Source organism: Geotrypetes seraphini, chromosome 11, assembly GCF_902459505.1.
Source record: "Geotrypetes seraphini chromosome 11, aGeoSer1.1, whole genome shotgun sequence".
Classification (NCBI taxonomy): domain Eukaryota; kingdom Metazoa; phylum Chordata; class Amphibia; order Gymnophiona; family Dermophiidae; genus Geotrypetes; species Geotrypetes seraphini.
In genome coordinates, this window is record NC_047094.1 from 12,068,951 (window position 1) to 12,089,732 (window position 20,782).

Genomic DNA, 20,782 nt, shown 5'->3' on the forward strand with positions numbered 1-20,782 from the left:
GCATTCCTCCTGCCGTTCATTTGTTGTTTTTTTTTTTTTTTTTTGGGGGGGAAGTTGATGGCAGGAGGGAGTGAGAATTACTCCTGCCACAATTTTAAGCAGCGGTGGCGGTCCTCAGCGGGTGTATTTTTGGGGGGGCTTGGTGAGGGAGGGGAACTTTGTCATGGAGGGGGGCTTTTTTCTTTTTTTTTATTGTGGGCTATTTGGTAAAATATCAATGCCATTAAAAGAAAAAAGAAAAAAATCCCTGTCGCTTGGCTATTTTGCATGGGGTTTTACTAATTTGCATGGGTGGATCGGATCGGGGAGATTGATTGGGCAGCAGTTTACTGGTTTTGCAATCGGGGAACGATTGCAAAACCAGTAAAACTGATTTTGCGATCGTCGGTACAGGATCGGAAGGTTTACTTGGCTATGCAGGCAAACTGGGAAAATCCCTTCTCTTCAGAATCACAGGTCTTTGGAACGACCTTACTACCTCGCTGTGGAACCTGGGCTCCCTCCAATTATTCCGCAAGCAACTGAAAACCTGGCTTTTCACTAAAATGTAATTATATCCCCCCTTACTCTTCTCTTCTATATATTAGTTCATGTAAACCTTTTTTTTCCTTCTCTTCCTATATTTTAAGTTCTTGTAAACCGTGCCGAGCTCCACATCCGTGGAGATGATGCGGTATATAAACTTAAGGTTTAGTTTAGTTTAAGAAGTTGAGATGGGTACTTCACGTGATTTTCCGATGATTATATGTTAATGTTTGTTTCATTTTATTTGTCTTATTGAATTGTTTATGTAATGATGTTTAAACGGTATATAAATTTTTTAAATAAATAAATAAAATATGAGAGCCATTAAAATTTTACAATCACGTGCCTGTTAAACCATGATGTACATCCATACTGTCCTTTTTGTTGCATCTATGATAGCATTATTGATTAATCGTTAATTGTCATTACATCGCTACATTGTTTCACTTTTTTTGTTGTTGTTCTCTACCTTTTCTTTTCTCATACATTTGACTCTTGTTATCTTATACTGTTGTGATTTATTTATGTATGATCTATTAAAATGCGCTTGTATTTCTTTTAAAATTCCTTTGTTTTGGAACGTTTTAAAATTCCTTTATTTTGGAACGTTTACTGATTCTCCTTTGCAAGAGGTATCCAACAATTTAAACTCTCCCTTCCTTCTAAAAAAGGGATTAAAGGAGTCAAGATCTTCAATCAATCTTGGTCTTAAATTCTCTCAACTCTGGAATGATCTCCCCCTTTTTTTAAGGAGTTCCAGTTCGTTTCAATTTTTCTGTAAATCTTTAAAAACGACTCTATTTGCCAATCATTTTGAAAATTAATTCTTTTGAAATTTTGCTATTATCTTCTATTTACATTTGTAAATCATTCCCTGTTTATTTTTTTTAATTTATAACATTTTATTGAAGAAATGCAATAAATACATAATAATATAATACAGTAAAATAGTCATTACATTTAAATTTACCATATTAACTTTTAATAAATGTTTATCATTCCTTCAAAATAAATTTTTCAAATTACCTAATACATCTCTCAATATGTTCCCTCAATTTCCAACACCCCTTATCCTCTACCCCCCTATATTTTCCCCCCATTGTTTTAATATTATTATAACATTATAATAAATGAATTAAACAGAAATACAGTTCAGGTAATTTACCCAACCGAGTCGATCTTTCTCAGAATGATGACTCGGTATACAAAGTTAAGCTTTAGTTTAGTTTATGTTATAACATTTTATTGAAGGAATCAAATAAATATACAATAAAACGATACAAAGAAATATTCATTACAATTAAATTCATAATAAAACATTTGCATACATATTTTATCATTCCTCCAAAATATAGTTCTATATACCTAATCTATTTTTTCCCTTACCCTTATCCATTCTATTTATTTCATTTATATTTTAGATTATTTTTTAATATTATAATAAATGAATTAAACAGAAATACATTTCAAGTAATTTAACATATATTAATATTAGTTTAGTGAATAAAAATGATAGAACTCAAAAGCACGGTCTACTAAAGAAAGCATCCCACCTTTGGAGCCCGGCGCCCTTCATTTTCCATACCTGCTAAGGGGGGGGGGGGGCAGGATCCCAGAGACCGTTAAGCGCCCAACCCTCGCTCCAGTCAACCGTCTGCTCAGCGCCGGCGCTGCAGCGTCTTTCCGCCACGAGCCGCACGCAGGCGCGGCGCCTGCGCCCTGGCGCGGCTGCGGACCCGGAAAAAAAAAAAAGCGGCAAGGCGTCTGTGCGCATGCGCGGAAGTGCGCGACGCTCGCCCCGCTCCTGCTTTCTGGCGGTCCGGCGGCGAGAGGTTCTGGAGCGGGCGGTAGAAGGAAACGGGGAGGGTGGCGGAAAGGCGGCTTGGGTGCGCGCGGGGAAACCGCCGGCCCGGCCATGCCGCTCTAGTCCCATGCCGCTCCGGCGGGCTCCCTCTCGCGAGCTCAGCGCTGAGGTGGCCGCGCTCGCGCCGCGTCCGCTCCGTCCGTCTTCCGGGAGCAGCGCCGCCGAGAGCGACGGAAAAGTTGGTGGGGCCGGGGGTGGCTCCTCCTCTTCCGACGCCTGGGAGTTGGGGGCGGCCCGGCCTCGCCTCCCCCCCCCTCTCGGTGCGAGAGGCGTCGGGAGGGGCTCGTTGCGCTCTCAGGTGGGTTCATCTGGCGCGTGCCAGGAGGGAAATGAAACTCGCTGCGGTGCGGGAAGTGACCTCAGGTTCGCCCCTTTTACTGCTATTGTTTTGCTCAGTGTATTTGTGCTGCGAGTCCTGTTTTTTTTTTTTTGACCTTCTCTCTTTCTTGAATGTTGTACTTCAGCTCTGTCTTTGCGCTTTCCTTCTTGCAACCTTTCCACCTCTGCACGTAGCAAGTTATTTTTATTTTTTTGCAAGGAAATACAAACGTAAGAAAGCTGAGCACGAAAGTGTAGCTCCTTTGATTTACCTTTTGGGCACACGCTTTTGATAAACGTCTTGTGTAGCTTAAACTTTATTTGTGTTTAGATCTTGGCGAGGATGGCTCATGAATGATACCTGATCGTAAAGGCTGCTATTAAGTTGATGATTTGTAGAATTATTTTATGTTTATAATATCAATTATTTAAGTTTGCTTTTAAAATTATTTAATCGGAGCTGGCCTAACCATTACAAACTGTCGTCTGGGGCAGCTGTTTGAAATATATATACTTTATTTATTTATTAATTTTTTTAATAAAGTAGCTGTTGTCAAAGTAAAACAGAAAGTCCTGCTAGCAACACAAACTTTAATCCATCATGCTTGATTTTACCTCCAAATAATGTACTAAAGCCATAGGGCTGTTTTTACTAAGGTGCGTTAAAGCTGGCGTACCGCGCAGTAATTTTGTGTGTGCGATAAAAACGCTAGCGCACCTTAGTAAAAGGAGCCCATAATGTCTAGTTATGCACTTTTACAGAATTGTTGTAGGGCGGCCCTAATGGTGGTAGAGTTCAATTATCAAAAGCTTGGAGGAGAAAACCACAGCATAGGAAGTCGAATATTGGTTGAAGGTTTACCTAGGGTGCCCAATACTTTTGTACAAACCAGGCATTTAATTTAAATCACGTTTCACTTTTAAGAGCTTTTCTTTAAATTATTTGAACACAATTATTTAATGGTTAGACCATGGTTTTAGGGCTTTTGATAAAGAATCTAGCTGTCTGTCAAAATGGTTTCAAGTCGGCTGATTTTAGGAGTATTATAATAGTTTATGTTGAAATTTAAAAAAATAATGGTCTTGATATTTTTCAAGAATATTTTTAAAACATGTCAACAAATATCTGATCGGTGATAATAGAACACATACTTTCTATTGAGAGAGACACTTTTTTGTTTTAAAAGAAGTGTTTCTTGAAACTCAAGAGTAATACAACAAGCAATGTAAGAAAGTTCACCAACCAAACATATCAAAAGCATGGCAATATCCAGAGAATCCCCAAGTTAACAGAAACAGTACCTGGTGATATACTTCCAATTTTTTATAGAAGGGTTTAAAAATAAATAAAGAAGTATTATCCCCCTCACCCATGCCCACAAAGAGCCTAGAAACAGGTAACAGTGCACAAGCAGACAATATGAAAAGGTTCACAGTCTCCATGTGTAAAAAGCGACTTATAAGCAATTGCCATGAGCTAGCAAGAAAGGGGCGCAAATAGACTCTCATTTATGTAACTGTTAGGCTAAGGTGGTTCCTAACCGTGGTCCTGGAGGCACCCCAGCCAATCAAGTTTTCAGGATATCCACAGTGAATATCTGTGAAAGAGATTTGGATGCACTCTTTTCACTTCACCAAATCTCTCATGAATATTCGTTGTGGATATTCTGAAACCTTATTGGCTGTGTGTCTCTGGAATCAGGGTTGGGGACCACTGGGCTAAAGTGTTAGTACCAATAACTAAATATATTCAAGAAAAAACTTGATGCAAAAGTAGAATCAAGTTGAGTTGGTTATTTTATTTTTTTTGCCTCATTTCAAGGTGTAGAATAGATTATGCCAATAGATTTTCCTACCCCTACATAAGATGTGGTAGTGACTGAGGAGCTTTGGAAATGTGTGTTAGCTTTTTTATAATGCTGCCTTTCTGTAGTATAGGGTTCTCAGCTTAGTCCTTGGGATACACCAAACAATCAAATTTTTAAGACATCTACAATGAATATGCATGGGACAAATTTGTATTCAGTGTGAGTATTCCGAATACCTGACTGGCTTAGTGTGTTCCAAAGACCAAATTGAAAACCCCTGGTTTACATATCGCGTACATGTACTTCCTGTGTCCCTAGTGGGTTACAATCTAAGAGGTCCTTTTAGTAAGTTGTGTTTAAGTGCTAGCCTGCATAAGAACATAAGAATTTGCCTCCCCTGGGTCAGACCAGAGGTCCATCGTGCCCAGCAGTCCGCTCCCGCGGCGGCCCATCAGGTCCATGACCTGTAAGTGATCCTTTATATCCTTCCATCCCTTTTGTCCTTCCTTATCTATATCCTTCTAACTGTATCCTTCTTTATCCTATATCTTCCCTATCTATATCCTTCAATAACTTTTTCTTTCAAGAATTTATCCAATTTCTCTTTGAAACCCTGTAAAGTACTCTATCCTATCACTCCCTCCGGAAGTGCATTCCAGGTGTCCACCAACCTCTGAGTGAAGAAGTACTTCCTGGCATTGGTTTTAAACCTGCACGTACTGTAGTTTTAAAATATATGTTCAGATACCCTGGAGTAAGTTTGAGATTCATACATGCTCCTGTGCACTAAATATTGTAACTTTTCTGAGAGGGGGCATGTCTATGCTAGTCGGTGCAGCTACATTAACTGATTAGTTCAGGATTAGCAGCTACAAAATGGGTGGTGGTAAGTGGTCACACAGTAATTTTTAATAGCTGCACTCTAATGGCGACATTCGTACATGGCCATTAATACAAAAAATAGAAAATTGGCTATTTTACTGCTGCGGTAACAGTGGTCTTAGCACACCCTTATGTGGATTTTTCCCAATGAGCTAAGGATATGTTCTACCACAGCTTATTATAAGGATCCCTAAGTTTTCTAACTGGGCAGTTCATGGTTAAGGGACTTAACTGAGGAGCCATAGTGGGAAACAAGCCTGATCCTAGTAGTCAGCCCACTGCGTCTAACCATTAGGCCACTCCTTCATTTTGTATATGTCCATAGTGGGAAGAATATTGAACCTGTGTTGGCAGGAGAAAACTTAACAAAATAGTTTAAAAATAAACAAATCTGTAAGGATGACGCAGTTGATAAGTAGGAGATAAGTGTGCTGATGTTTTTGTATGTTTGCGTTCATTTTTGGCTTGAGTTTCCCATTGTTCCTTCGGACTCTCAGCTCTTCGGCATGAGTGCCAGAATCAGGTGCTTGAACCTTCATTTACATCTGACTGTTGACGTTTCCCTATGTTATATCTTCCCCCAGCTTACTTAAATTCAGTCATTAAAGTAGCAATCCTTGGCCTGGATCCATCACACTGTTGAATGTTGTCACTGTTTGATGATGGACTCCTCTGCCTAGAGCTCATGAATGCTTCCTTTGCAGCATGCAAGGGAGTGCTGAAAATTTCTCAGCCCAGCCAAAAACAGAATGATATGGTTCAGTCAATTATCTGAAATAACGTCAAAGCATAAAATTTTGTTTCTTCAAATTTGCACTTAACGAAATAAGATAACACTCTTTTCGCTACAGTGGCAAAATAATGCTCATTTAGGAAGTTGGTTGGTTGGTCTGAGAACTTTATTATATATACTGTAATATATATATTATTATTTTTTTTTTAATTGTCAATATATTACAAGAAACTAACATTCTTGCTAAGGAAATACAACAGGAATGAATATTAAACATCACAGTTTTTGAAAAAGAATATAAAAAAATAAAATTCTCGCTTCCTTAGACCACAAAAATCAAAGGGGAGTAAAGGCAGGTATCATTAAAAAGTTAAACACAGGAAAAAGAACTAATCAGTGAAAGGCTACATGTTCTGCATTTATATTAAATTTCCGCTAAACAGCAATTTTCTTTAGCTCCAGAAATGATCTTAGCTGCTCCGGCTGAAAGAAAATATATTTGACCTGAGCAAATTTTACTATGCACTTACAAGGGTACGCCAGTAAAAAAAGACGCCCCAAGGACCTTGGTCTCCTGTCTCAAAGACAAAAATTGTTTCCTTTTTTCCTGGGTAGCCTTAGTTGCATCCAGGAATACCCATATCTTTTTACCATAAAACAGTTCTTTTGATAAGCGGAAATAAAGTTTCATAAAGGAATCCAAGTCCTGTGGGAAAATAAATGAAATCAGAAGTGTCACTCTCAATGAAGAGTCAGAAATGGACTCTTCTAAAATAGCAGATATGTTGTTGACATCCAATTGCGGTGTATCTAGATTAACTCCCTCCAATGTTTCCCGATCTCTAGTGGTCTGAGAACTTTTCAGCACCCCTTTGTATATAATAAAAGTAAGCCAAGTATGGGACAATCGAACCATTATGACATCACTAATGAGTTGGCTCTTATTGGTGGAATGAGGCATTATGACATCACAGTATCAGCTCTGGTTACCAGAGACTGAAACTCTTTACACTACCAGCCCAACCAAGAAGAGAATGATGTGGGTATGGTTCAATCTCCTAGCAACAGAATTCAAGTATGGTCAGTACTGTATCTAACATTATCCCAAGACAAGCAGGCAGCCTATTCTCAACTTGTGGGTGACGTCATCCATGGATCTCCGATGCGGACAGCTTTGCAAGCTGATTTGCTTGCAGAACTTAGAAAGTTTGCGACTGCCTTCTCGCCTATGCAAGGGCGCGCGTCTCCTCAGTTCTCTGTTTTCCGCGGAGCCGAGAAGTTGTGTTTTTGATGCTCTGCGTTAGACTCAGTTCTAAACTTCGTGCCTTCTCTCACCGTGGATCGTGTTTTTTTATTTTACAGGGTCTCGCTGCCTCCCTCAGGTCAGGTGCCAGCAGTAGATATCAAGCTACCAAAGAAGCATGTCTCCAAGTCAAAGAGTTGTTCTTCCTCTTCTTCTTCGGAGACTGTTCCTCCACCAAAAGTCTCAGACCCTCCAGTGTTGGAGTCACGTTTGGAGGTTATGATCCAGACCTTTTTGGATCATCAGTTGGGAAATATCCTTGCCAAACTTCCTTCTGCCTCGACTCTGCTTCCTGCAGTCCAGCCTGAGCACTCAGCAGTTACACCTGGCGTCGAGTCCTTGGCTGGGCCTCGAGCTGAATCACTCACTCTATACAAGGAGTCAAGTCCTTGGGAGTGCTTCGAGAGGATCCCACATTCTGTATGAAAGGAGTCAATTCTTTGCAAGTGTATCGTCTGGAGCATGAGCACGCTATTCAAGGAGCCGAGTCCTTGTCAGTGCCTCGAGATGCCTCGATACCAGGAGTTCAATCTTTTGTGGTGTCTCGATCTCCAGCCCTCGTTCCTTGCATAAGGCATCGCCCTTCCCGAGGCATAGGACGAAGACTCCTCGACAACGAGACCTGCCTGGTTCAAGACACAGTTCTCCACACCAGTCGAGGCACCCATTGAGACAAAGATCCTCGTCTCTCTACATGCTTCATCTCTACACCTTGAGGCTATTTGAGGCTTTCTACTCCAAAGTCGAGGATGCCTCCTCCATCGAGGGATTATTCTCCCAGTGAGTCGTCTATCCCTGCTTATTCAGGCCTCAGGTGTGAGTACTACAGGGAAGTTTCGCCCTCGTTCTCTGCTCTTTGAGGCGCTTTGAGGTCACCTTCCCCTCGAGGTCAACCTACCTTGGAACAGATCTCCTTCTCTACTTTTCTACGTCAAATGAGTAAGGAGCTCAAGATTAATTTGGACTCTGATTCCAAATACACTACTGAGTATTTAAAGGAGATGGGTATGTCTCGACCCCCCCTGCAGAGTCTCTCAAAATACCCATTAATAGATCCTTTCTCAAACTTTCAAGAGGAACCTTGAAACACTTTATTCCATTCCTGCTGTTCCAAGCAAGCTGGAATCCCGTTACAGAATGGTCCATTGCAAGGACTTCAAGAAGTCTCAATTATCACATCAGTCCCTTCTTGTGGAGTCCTCTTTGAAAAGGAACAACCCTTCCAAAGTTTATGCCGCTGTCCCTCCTGGCAGAGAGGGCAGGACCATGGACAAGTTTGGGAGCTGTTTGTATCAGAATTCTCTGATGGCAACCAGGGTTTTGAATTACAACTTTATAGTCATTTCTTATTTCAAGCATCTGGTTGATACCCTGCCTGCATATTTCAAGTATGTTCCTCAACACCGTCTTACTGGGTTTCAAAATATCATTACTACTCTGAATCAACTCCGCATGTATCTCCTTAAATCTTCCAGCTTTCCTCAAGGGTCACCGCCTTCTCATTAGCCATGCGCCGGTTTGCCTGGCTTTGCACTGTTGAAATGGACCCTAATCTACAGGATCGCTTCGCCAACATTCCTTATCAAGGCAATGACTTATTTGATAATTCCATCGAGGAAGCCACTAAGAAGTTGTCTGAACATGAGAAGTCATTTGCTTCCATTATTCGTCCTAAGCCTTCCACCTCTAAGGGTTTTAGGCCTGTACCATCTTATCAATGGCGTTTTCCATAGAGAGCAGCTCCTTATACCAGGGCGCCTCCTAAGAAACTCCAACAGCAACAGAGGCAACAGAAATCTCAAACTTATGCTATACCTAAGGCCTCTCAGCCTTTTTGACCAGCTGCTACAGAGCATAACCTACATTGTTCTACCTCTGTCATCTCCCCTTCCCATTGGAGGTCGTCTCCATTATTTTTACCATCGATGGGAGATCATTACATCAGACCTCTGGGTGCTGTCCATCATCAGGGGAGGATACTCTTCATTTCATCCAGGTTCCTCCAGATCTGCCTGCAATCCTTCCAATCCATCCCAGACCGCCCTTCTTCTTCAGGAAGCTAAAGCTCTGCTTCGTCTCCTTGCCATCGAGAAGGTTCCGCTGGAACAGCAGAGCAGGGGGTTTTACTCCCGTTACTTCTTAGTCCCGAAGAAGACAGGCGATCTGCGACCCATTTTGGATCTCGGAGCCCTCAACAAATTTCTTGTCAGGGAGAAATTTTGAATGCTATCTCTAGCATCATTATACTCCCTTCTAGTTCAGAATGATTGGTTATGTTCTCTAGATCTCAAAGAGGCTTACACTCACATTCCCATTCATTCAGCCTCTCGACAGTTCCTCGGATTTCGGGTGGGAAATCTGCATTTTCAGTACAGAGTGCTACTTTTTGCCCTGGCTTCATCTTAAAGAGTGCTCACCAAGTGCTTGGTTGTAGTAGCAGCAGCTCTAAGGAACCATGGGCTCCAGGTGATCCCGAACCTGGACGACTGGCTCTTCAAGGATTCCACAACTCAAGGGGTTATTGTAGCGACCCTACGGACTACGTGCTTCCTCCAAAGTTTGGGATTCAAAATCAACTTTCCCAAATCCCAGCTACAGCCCTCTCAGAATTTACAATTCATTGGAGCTGTCCTGGACACTGTCCGACTCGGAGCATTCCTTCCTCAACAACATCAGGATGCTCTCATTTGTCTCTACCACAAGGTGTCTTCTTTGACTACAATTTCAGCAAGACACATGATGGTCCTCCTAGGTCACATGGCCTCTACATTTCACGTGACTCCTTTTGCCAGACTTCTCAGAATTCCTCAGTGGACCCTGGCATCTCAGTGGGCACAGGCATGCGACCCACTCTCTCAACACATTACAGTGACTCCTTCGTTGAGACAATCTCTCCACTGGTGGATGCTCTCTTCCAATCTCTCCAGAGGTTTACTGTTTCAGACACCCACCCATCAGAAGATCCTTATGACAGATTCCTCGAGCTATGCTTGGGAGGCTCATCTCGACGGTCTCCGTACTCAAGGCCATTGGTCCAGCACGGATCGCCAGTGTCACATCAGTCTGTTGGAACTCAGAGCAATCTTCAATGCTCTCAAAGCTTTTCAGCATCTTTATCATGACCAGGTAATCCTCATTCAGACAGACAACCAAATAGCCATGTACTATGTCAACAAGCAGGGAGGAACAGGATCTCTCCCTCTTTGTCAGGAAGCTCAAAAGGTGTGGAGCTGGGCAATCCATCACAACACCTTCATCAAAGCAGTTTACATTCAAGGAGAGAAAAACTGTCTGGCGGACAAATTGAGTCATCTTCTGCAACCTCACGAATGGACACTCCTCAGATCTCTTTGCATCTCCCCACAGCTATAAACTGCCTCACTTATGCTCCAGGATATACTGTCCTCATCACCTCGAGGCAGATGCTTTCCTTTTGGAATGAACAAATCAGTTTCTCTATGTATTCCCTCCGTGTCCTTTGATTCTCAAGACTCTTGGCAAACTCAAACAGGAGCATGCCACCATGATTCTGATCGCTCCTCGGTGGCCCAGGCAACCTTGGTTCTCCCTTCTACTTCAACTCAGCAGCAGGGAGCCATTGTTTCTACCAGTTTTTCCCTCTCTGCTTACATAGAGTCAGGGGTCCTCTACTTCATTGCAACCTGCAGTCTCTACACCTGACAGCTTGATACCTCTCAACTTAACTGCCACTCTACAGTTTTCTCAATCTGTACAGGACATTTTAGAGGCTTCTAGAAAGCCTACCACTAGACAATGCTAGAAATGGACTAGATTTTCTGCTTGGTGCACCATTCATCACAAGGAGCCACGATCTACCTCCTTGTGTTCAGTTTTGGATTACCTGTTCCACTTATCACAGTCAGGCCTCAAATCCACATCCATTCGAGTCCATCTCACTGCAATTGTTGCTTTTCATCAGCCTATCGAAAGGAAACCCCTTTCTGCTCATCCTGTGGTTTCCAGATTTATGAAAGGACTTTTCAATGTTAAACCACCTCTCAAACCTCCTCCAGTGGTTTGGGATCTCAGGGTTGTTCTTGCTCAATTGATGAAGCCTCCTTCGGGTCATCTTAAATATCTCACTTGGAAAGTGATGTTTCTCATTTCTCTCATGTCTGCTCACAGGGTCAGCGAGTTACAAGCTTTAGTTGCAGACCCGCCTTTCACAGTATTCCATTATGACAAGATGGTCCTCCGTACTCATCCTAAATTCTTATCTAAAGTGATTTCAGAATTTCATCTCAACCAATCGATTGTACTTCCAGTGTTTTTCCAAAGCCTTATTCTCATCCTAGAGAAACAGCTCTGCATACTCTAGACCAGTGGTTCCCAACCCTGTCCTGGAGGACCTCCAGGCCAGTCGGGTTTTCAAGCTAGCCCTAATGAATATGCATGAGAGAGATTTGCATATAATGGAAGTGACAGGCATGCAAATCTGCTCCATGCATATTCATTAGGGCTATCCTGAAAACCCGATTGGCCTGGTGGTCCACCAGGACAGGGTTGGGAACCACTGCTCTAGACATCCAATTTCCAAGTGCAACATCTCCAATGGTTAGCGGCTTGCATCTTTCTGCTGGGCTCAGGCTGGACTGCATCTACAGAGTCAAGTCACAGCCCACAAAGTCAGAGCCGTGGCGGCATCAGTATCTTTCCTTAGATCTACTCCTATTGAGGAAATCTGCACAGTTGCCACTTGATCCTTGGTTCATACTTTCACCTCTCATTATTGTCTGGATACTTTTTCCAGACGGGATGGCCATTTCGGCCAGGCAGTATTACAAAATTTATTCTCCTGAATTGCCAACACTCCCACCATCCCATTATGGTTAGCTTGGAGGTCACCCACAGGTTGAGAATAGGCTGCCTGCTTGTCCCGGGATAAAGCACAGTTACTTACCAGGTGTTATCCAGGGACAGCAGGCAGCTATTCTCACAACCCACCCACCTCCTCTGGTTGGCTTCTCTGCTAGCTATCAGAACTGAGGAGATGTGCGCCTTTGCATGGGCAGGAAGGTACTCGCGCATGCACGGTGCGGCAGACACAAACTTTTTGAATTCTGCAAGCAAATCCGTTTGCAAAGCTGTCTGCATCGGGGCTCCATGGATGACGTCATCCACAGGTTGAGAATAGCTGCCTTCTGTCCCCTGGATAACACCTGTTACGGTAAGTAACTGTGCTTTCAGCATGGCTGCATACAATCACGTCATTCTCTAATGACTTACACATGAACGCCTGATACTTCCTCATGGCTAGACAAAATTCAGAAGTAGGGTGGAATTGTCAGTCTTTCCAAGCAGAGTGATAGGTGGTCTTAGGATATGCCTAATACAAAAATGAGATGACTTTGCTGCGTAGATGTGTCTGATACTATAATTATATTTCCTTGTCATCAGCAGCAGATGAATCCAGAGACTATTGGGATTACATCCATCAACCAGCAGGTGGAGATAGAAAGCACTGAGTTGTCCTCAGATTATATTGGATGCACAGCCTCCTGGCCAACCAGTATAATCTTATTTCCAGCAGGGTGGTGGATGTGTTCCTCATAGCTTCTGCTTCTGGATGTTGATCCCAGCCTGGATCTTTGCAGAGGAGGGATGTCTGGCAGAATGCTGCCAGCTTTGGAGGATACACTTGGGCCCCCCCAGCTCCCTACCTCACCTTCCTGGGGGTATACCTGCTCACCGCAGGTCCCTACCTCCAATCTGCCATTGTGCCTGATGTCTGAGGCTGGGGTCCGTATGATTCTTCTTATACTGAGTTTAATTCTCTCCAGTATTATCACATATGTTCATTGTTCTCTCAGATACAAGGTATCAGCCATTTTCCATACGTCCTCATGGGCATCTTGTACCTATACTAGGAAGGTGAGGTACTTGAATTCAGTCTACGGGAGTTTTGTATGCAGCCTTTGAATCACTAATGTCTGGTGCTCTGCAGTCATACTATTCGTGAAAGGGTGCTGCAGCTGTGTTTCCGCAGCATAGTGCTCTCGGGCAATGTTTGCTTCTGCTCACATGTGATCTGAAGATTAGTCTCTGTATAATCATGGAATTCATACTCTGTATTTTCGTATCTCCCTGGACATTTGCAGCAGGGCAGGTTTTGGAAGCAGATGCTTGTTTATTCTCAAAATGTCTACAGTGGTGGTCGGGGTGTAAGGCTAAACTAAACTAAACCTTAGGTTTGTATAACGCATCCTCTCTACAATCGTAGAGCTCGGCACGGTTTACAGGAATTGGGATAGAAAGGAACTACAATGAAGGTTAAAGGTCAGAGTAAGAAGAATATTTAAAGGGCTTAGTATGCCAGGGATGGAGTAAGTATCACATTTTTGAGAATAACCAGGTTTTCAGATGCTTGCGGAAAAGTTGGAGAGAGCTCAGGTTCCGAAGAGGGGAGGTAAGGTTGTTCCAGAGCTCAGTGATTCTGAAGGGGAGGGAGGTCCCTAGTTTTCCTGCATGCAGGGCTGTGGACTCGGTAGATAAATGTTCCGACTCCGACTCCTCAGTTTTTTGTACTTCAGACTCCGACTCAGACTCCAGGTACCCGAAATTTCCTCCGACTCCGACTCTGACTCCACAGCACTGGTTAATTTTCAGGTCGTTAAAATGGAATGTCAAGTTGAGAGAAATGAGCATTTTTGACACCACCTTCTTTTTGCTTTTAATCAAGGTTCTAAGGCCGCAGAAGCTGCTCGCAACATTTGTGCTGTGTATATAGTGGGTGCTATAGCTGAAAGAATCGCTCGTGATTGGTATGCCAAGTTCAAAAATGGAGTCGGTAGATAAATGTTCCGACTCCTCAGTTTTTTGTACTTCTGACTCTGACTCCGACTCCAGGTACCCGAAATTTCCTCCGACTCCTCGACTCCGACTCCACAGCCCTGGGAAATGCCTTTTAATGAGGGGAAGGATTGTTTTAATTTGTGGGTGGGTCTGGTGGTAATAGTGTTTGGGGAGTTCCAAGAAAGTGGGATAAAGGGAGGGAGGATGCCCTGTAGGATTTTGAAAGCTAGACAGGCGCATTTAAAGTGGACCCTGGCGATTATCGGAAGCCAGTAAAGCTTGGACAAGAGCGGAGAGACATGGCTACTTATGGAGTGGCCATCAGTGTGTTGGGCTTGGGAGAATGGTGTTTTTATTCCCTCCCTATGTTAGGACTGCTTTGTTACATCCCACTAGTCTCTGGATTCATCTGCTGCTGCTTATGACAAGGAAGGAAAAATTGATATTGTAAAGCTCTTGTAAACCATTCAGATTTGGCTGTTCCAGTCATTAGTAGTGGTATATAAGCTTCAAATAAAATAAACATAATTTTCTTTCCTTTAGTCACAGCAGATGAATTCAGAGCCCTACCCTGTTTCAGTTGAAGGGTTTCTCGCTCTTGGGCGTGGTTTGGCATTCCTTTTCGGCTGGAGTGGCATTCTCGGTTTTAAGTGTCAATTGTTCATGTAGCACATGTGGGGGAAAGGAGTTTTCTATGTTTCATATGTTTCGTGTCTTTTATGTGCTTTATTTCGACTGTTCTGAGAAGACCTATAGTGGTTGGCCAGGAGGCTGTGCATCCAATTTATCTGAGGACAACTCAGTGCTCTCTATCTCCACCTGCTAGTTGATGGACATAATCCCACTAGTCCCTGGATTCATCTGCTGCGACTCAAGGATTTTTCCTTTCAAAAAGGGATATTTCTTGGATTTTTCTCTTACTAAAAGTGGTGGCTTAGTTCCCCCTCGCCTTATTTCTCCTCGTCTGATATAATTTCCATCGCAGACAGCATGCTTGAGAGGTATTGGGAGCCCTCACCAGCGCTGTATGCTGGAGGTGTGTCCTTTACAATAGAGCTTCTCAACTCAGTCTTTGGGGCACGCTTGGCTAGTCAGATTTTCAGGATATCCACAATAACCATAAATGAGAGCGATTTGCATGCACCGTCCCTTTGTATGCAAATCTATCTCATCCATATTCATTGTAGATATACTGAAATCCAAGTGGTTGGGTCTGCCCTAGGGACTGGGTTGAGAAACACTATTGTAAATGATATTCCTCCATCTTTCAAGGTTACTCTTTAGCTGATGGGTGCTGCCATAATAGCACAGTAACATAGTAAGTGATGGCAGGTAAAGACCTGAACGTTCCATCCAGTCTGTCCATTAGTTATACCCATTAAAACATACATGATTAGATTAACTTGCCTCTTCTTTGATATTTCTGGGTCATAGACTGTAAAATCCACATGGTATTGTCCTTGGTTCCAAATGCTAAAGTTGCCATCTAATCAAGTCATTGTGACATCACTACTGAGGTTGGCTCTTAGGCATTGGCGGATTGAGGCATTATGACATCACAATCTCAGCTCTGGAATGTTGCTACTCTCTGGGTTTCTGCCAGGTAACATAGTAAATGACGGCAGATAAAGACCTGAACGGTCCATCCAGTCGGCCCATGAGTTATACCCATTAAAAATACATGATTAAACTAAACTAAACCTTAAGTTAATATACTGCATCCTTAAAAATACATAATTAAATTAACTTGTCTCTTCTTTGATATTTCTGGGTCATAGACTGTAAAGTCCACATGGTTTTGTCCTTGGTTCCAAATGCTAAAGTTGCCATCTAATCAAGCCATTGTGACATCACTGCTGAGGTTGGCTCTTAGGCATTGGTGGAATGAGGCATTATGACATCACAATCTCATCTCTGGAATGTTGCTACTCTTTGGGTTTCTGCCAGGTAACATAGTAAGTGACAGCAGATAAAGACCTGAACGGTCCATCCAGTCGGCCCATAAGTTATACCCATTAAAACATACATGATTACTGTATATACTCGAATATAGGATGAGATTTTTGGGCCAGAAAAATGGGGGTCTCATCCTATATTCGGGTCATCAACCCGACCCCCTCCCAGATGATACGGCAGGCCGGGACAGGAGGGATGCCTCCTGTCTCCCATCCCATCCGACTAATTTTTTTAAAAACACCTCTCCCCCCCCCCCGCGCGCTTTCCTTTTGCAACATTTTTAATCCTTGGTGGTCCAGCGGTGTACAGGGCAGGAGTAATTTTTCGGCGCCCCAGTTCCCTTTTTTTGTGGCCAGCGGTGTACCCGATAATGCCAAGCTTTTCGTGCTTCCTGCTCAGCCCCACACTGCTCAAATAGGAATTCAACCCAGTTCTCTTGCATACAACATTGCTTCTGATCTATCATGTCAGCCCCTTCAATTTTTTTTTTATTCACTATTTGTGCCTTCTGGAACACAATATCTGGATTAACTTAGAAATACTGTAGATTTCCAGACTAATTTGTAAAATCTATTGATTAAAACTGATCTTGAGAAGTGCCAAATGTATGTGACTAGTGTCATAATGTTTGCTTATTCCCAAAAGAATGTGTAGGTTGGTTGATTAGTTTTGATTTCTGTTCTTTTACAATTATAAAGGCGTTTTTCTTTCCTGTTTCTTAGAGTCGCTCTTTTCTTTAAGCACATGTTTTGGGAAGTCAATCTGGTTACTGTGTGGGTGTTCCGAAAAATAGCTTCTCTCTCATGTTTACTTCCTGAAATATCCAGCAGAAATGTTTTCTTTACTTAAATGGAATGATATAACCAAGCATATTTTCTGATGCCTCCCTCTAGGTAACAAAAGAAGGCAGATTTTCTCATCCCCTTTCCCCCATAGCAAACCACGTGATATCATCAGCCTTTCTGTAAAAGTTTCAGAGTTGGCCATGATAGAAATACTTCTCAATCAGTGTCTGTGGGGCTCTGAGCTTTGTCTTTTCTGTACCAGTGTTAATTTTCACTAAAGTATCCCGTTTAATTTCTTTATTTTGAAGCCAGTCAAGGTTTCAGAATCGGAAATGCCCCAGAATGACTAACTGCATAGCTTCAACTCATTTTTATAAAGAGAAATTTCAAGAACATTGAATTTCGATGTGTGTCCATTTTTGTGGTTCAGCTCTCAAATTCTGAATGAAGGCGGATTGCTATGCCTTGCTTTTTCCTGAGAAGGTAGTAAGAGCCAAAGAATGAGGAGAGTGAGCAGGAGAGGATATTAAGAAAGGAATTGATGGTGAGAGTTGGCATGAAGGATGAATGTAGAAGAGAATATTGATGGGATAGTAAGAGACAAGGGGGAAGGAGATCGAGGGTTGGAAAAACCACCAGGCCAGGCATTATTATTAACCCTTGGTAAGGATATCGGTGTTGATCCCTCAGTGCTGCATAATCTGGCTAGTAGTAGCTTCCACTGTAGTCCCAACTTCCTTTCCTGTGATTGAGTTCATTTATAGCTTGTCCGGCTTGCTTCCCTGTTCACGGCAATAAACCATCGAGTTGCAGTTTTGCAACCAAAGTGTCTTCTGTGCTTATCCCATACCCCCTTGAACTCCATTAACTTTTCTTATTATTTATCTAAAACATTTATAATCCACTTATTCATAAATCTAGGTGGGTAACAAAACACACATACATAATAACAATGTAACTTCCCCAAAAATAATTATGTATTCTCTTAATACAATATAAAATAACTACATATTCTTACCAATGCCATAGGTTGAACTGACTTAAAACGCACATACAGATAAAAGATGAATAGTACATTTTCTGATTTCAAAATGCTAGAAAATGTCTGTCTGAACAAATAGACTTTACAAAAAGCCTCCATATTTGGGATAAATTTTAATCTGGTGTGTGTGTATTGAGGGAGGGGTCCACAGGGCTCAACCAGCAACATCAAAGATTTGTGTCCGATTTTATTTGCCTAAAGGTGGTTCTATTTGGATGACCTTTATCAGCAGCGCGCACTGCTCTTGATGATTGGTAGATTTTTAATAAAGTTGCAAAAAGGAAGGCGATTTAATGATTTGAAAATTGACATCAAAATTTTGAAGCAAATACACGATGTAGCTCCACCAAATTTCCTGTTGAATCCTTCCAAAGAGCAAACAGTTGAAAAGGCTTCTCTGGGGTCTTTTATGTTGCACCTGAGAGCACAACCTATGTAGCTGTCTCCCAAAGGCACCCTGGGGTCCACAAGCCTCTTTTTGGTCACAAGATTTCAGGATTGCTGAGTCCCTATCCTTGTCCCACTTTAGATAATCAAAACATCCTTAAAAATCTATGTCGTACATTATGAACCCTTCCACGCTTGGAAATATCTCTCTTACACACAGTAGAGAAAATAAAATGAGAGCCCAAAGGATCTGCCTCTATGTTTAGGACTGTCTTGCAGAGTGTGGTATTCTCATGCTTAGACTACTGCAATTTGATGCTTCTGGGTAGACCTGCATCAGCATTGAGTGTGCTGCAGGTAGCCCAGAACGTGATTGTTTGAACTCTGTTTCGATCAAGAAAGAGTGATCATGTGACAGAATGCTATATATCTTTGTATTGGTTAAAATTAGAGCATCGAATCCTTTATAAATTACTGGTTATGGTGCACCTTTATATATACAATAAGGCACCGAAACATTTGATGGATAGCATTCTGCCATACGAACCACAGCGCATGTTGTGCTCAGTGACCTACAATAACCTACATATTCTGACAATGAAACAGCTGCGGCTAGCTGTATCTAGAGCTAGCACATTTTCGTGTACGGGTCCTCGGGAGTGGAACAACATTTGTCTCTTCCAGAATGGATTCTGTACTAGAGAGTTGCGCAAGGACATAAATCCCACCCATTCTCGCCAGAATCCTGCCCATCCTCATCTGTACCTGCCAGAATTCTGCCCTTCCCCTCCTGTTTCCACCAGAATCTCCTGTGTCCCCACCTGTCCCCATGAGGAATCCCCTCCGTCCCCCATAAAAATTATCTGTCCCTATAAAAAGCAGCAATTACTTCTGACAGTTTTGATTTTAATTTTAATTGAGCTTTATGGAAAATTCAAAACAAGGTAAGAACAAGCATAAAACCAATACCCCTACTCCCTCCCTCTCCGCAGTAAGGTGGGGTTGGCATATCAACAAAATGCTATTCCAGAATTTGATGAACAGAAAAAAGATGCCCGGTTCAGCAATTCTCTCCCACTCTGCTCTTCTTTTTTTTCTTTTCTTTTTTTTTTTAAGTTACATATTTAATGTTGGTACCTGCTAGGCTGAAGCAGTTTAATGCAGGATAGTCTGGCTCCGGAGCTGCACAGTTATGCTGCCCATCTCCCATGCTCCTCTGCACAGTGAGTGGTGGCATGCTTAAGCCAATGAGATTCTTGAGGGGAGGTCTCACACCAAAGGCTCACTACTTGGAGAGCTGTGCACATCCACCAATCTGGGAGCACTTCTACAAGGAAGTGCTCAAGATTGGCCATCGAGCTCCTGCTCTGTCTCCCTGATTGGTGGATATACAGAGCTCAGCAACTGGTGCGTTGAGAGATCAAAGAAGCTTAGAGGGTACATTGGAATAAAGGTAGGCTGGCATTTCTGTGGGAACCCTGGAAAACCAGTGTCCATCCCTGAGTGAGTCCCGTGGACCTAGGGGGGACCCCCGCTGGAGTCCCGTGGACCTGGGTGGATTCCCGCGGGTTCCCGTTCCAACTTCTATTCTGTACTTGGAAATATTGGCACTATATTAGTTTTCCAGCTTAAATGCTGACTAGAGTATCTAAACTTTGAATTTTGCAGTCTGTGAAAGATAAGACCTTGGGGATTCAATTGCAGATAATTTTCATATACCACATTTATATGCAGTGTATTTGATTTTTGTCCAAAAGGGGTTGATTATTTAAGATAGTTTTGTGATAGTGCTATATGGGTTTTCTTTTTGCAATTACATTTGATTTAAAATTAGTTAATTGTTAGACTAAAATGCAACAGATCAGCAAATATTTTTTTCTCTTTGTACCCCAGTCATTGTGTGTGTGTTTTTAATTAACGAACCTATAAACGGTGCGAGAACTGATTCTCACAGTCCTGTGGTTTCTGGAGTAACTAGCTCAGTTTAGATTGTGTGGAGATGAGATATAGTTACCTCAGTGTAGGGATGAGATGTAGTCAAAAGGATTGGTAAGTGATCCTGCTTAAATTTTGGACCAATACTTAGTTCTGGTCATGGATAAACATCTTGTGACACTTTGGAAACAGATGAATTTTCTGAATATTTATCCAATTTCGGTGACATAGAGCACTGTTGGTAATCTGAAGGAAGGAAAAGGAAAGATGGATATAAACTGATACACAGCAAAGGAATCAAATTTAGCAGACTAAGAGGGAGAAGCTATCAGCATGAAAAGTGTAGTTACTTACCTGTAACGTAGGTTCTCCGTGGACAGCAGGATAGTCAGCGGGTTACTTTAGTACAGTGTCTTCTCCTTGCATAAAAT

General features: G+C 42.3%; 1 protein-coding gene across 3 annotated transcripts in view; it reads left to right on the forward strand.

Moving 5' to 3' along the window:
- The first annotated feature begins 2,259 nt into the window (after nucleotides 1-2,259).
- Nucleotides 2,260-20,782, forward strand: part of RNF216 (ring finger protein 216) — a 185,878-nt gene continuing 167,355 nt past the window's right edge. Inside the window, exon 1 of one of the 3 annotated variants that reach the window (XM_033963367.1) lies at nucleotides 2,260-2,752. The gene's annotated coding sequence lies outside the window, so the exon portion shown is untranslated. The remainder of the gene's footprint in view (nucleotides 2,753-20,782) is intronic. The other 2 variants (XM_033963365.1, XM_033963366.1) reach the window with 2 other exon arrangements.